Below are 1,294 nucleotides of genomic sequence, written 5' to 3'. Positions count from 1 at the left end.
GTGTGTGTGTGTGTGTGTGTGTTAATTTAAAGTATGTACATGCATTTGTATCACAGCTTGGCAAACTGACATTAACCAGCTCTTTAAAGGCTTCTGTATGTTTTCATTGTATTGATGAACTCAAACAGGTCTACAGACTTGCACAGATATGAAACACATGCTGAGGAATCTGCCAGCTGCTAAAAGTGGTGCGCAGATTTCTCAGAAGAAGCCCGACAAACAATTGTAAGAACTGCAGAAACTCAACCTTGTGAAACACAGTCCTATTACAGCAGACATCTGCTGTACCAAGAACAGTTACCGAGGAATTGTAAGCCATTGATTATGTGATACATACCTACCCTTACATACATATGCTACAGCTAAAATAAATGTGAATGATAAGATAAAAATAATGAAATGTTGTCGTACAAATGTAGGGTTTTGGATTTACTTTGTAAGTAAATCAGTACTAAATCACAAATTAAACATGATTTTGTGTTTCCACAACCAACTTTGACTACATTTCAATACTGAGAAATCTGAAGAGAAACTGCAGCCACATCAAGGGCAAAACATTGTTGCTGCACTGCAAAATACAGGCTAAGACTGAAATCCATAGTGCACCTTAAATGAAAAACCTTAAATGAAAAGTTCAAGAGTTAGATGAGAATATAATGCTGTCAAGTCTGTGCATTAACTAAGCAGCTAGGATGTTATAGCTTACTTTAACATTCAATTAGGGGAACTGTAAACAATTGTTTGATTGCTTAAAAATCAGAAGACAGTTTGTACTGTTATTCCTGCTTGTCTGCCATCACAAACCCAAACCCACTCCACGTCGCTTGTCACTGTAAATTTTTGCATCTACTATATGATGCAGAGACTGACATAAAATGTACTATTTCCCTTAACACTAAAACCAATAAAGCAAATATAATTTCGTTATGAATAACTTGATCAATTATTTCAAATACTACGAATTTGATATCATGTGCAGCCTACTGCTAAAGCTACTAATGTTACTATCAAAATAAACTTGAAGACAGACCGCAAATGTGGTTCTAGCTATTTTAGCACAATTACAAATAAAATATTTAAATGTATGCAACTTCCTCTCACCTTCCTGGATAACCAATGGGCTGATGAGCTTTTATAGACACCATTTATAAGTGATCACATTTTGTTTGGGGTCGCAATAAAGACTACATAAGAATATGGAAATCATTGAATGTGTGGATTGTAGTGTGTATTTTAAAGTCCGGTGAATCATATGCACACACACGCGCACACACACACACACACACACACACAC

General features: G+C 35.7%; 1 protein-coding gene across 3 annotated transcripts in view; it reads right to left on the bottom strand.

The window, feature by feature from the left end:
- sh2b3 (SH2B adaptor protein 3) overlaps positions 1-1,294 on the bottom strand; it is a 133,620-nt gene that overhangs the window by 81,442 nt on the left and 50,884 nt on the right. The window lies entirely within an intron of this gene.

The sequence above is a fragment of the Etheostoma spectabile genome, chromosome 5 (assembly GCF_008692095.1).
Source record: "Etheostoma spectabile isolate EspeVRDwgs_2016 chromosome 5, UIUC_Espe_1.0, whole genome shotgun sequence".
Classification (NCBI taxonomy): Eukaryota; Metazoa; Chordata; class Actinopteri; order Perciformes; family Percidae; genus Etheostoma; species Etheostoma spectabile.
This window is presented reverse-complemented; position numbering and strand designations above follow the sequence as displayed.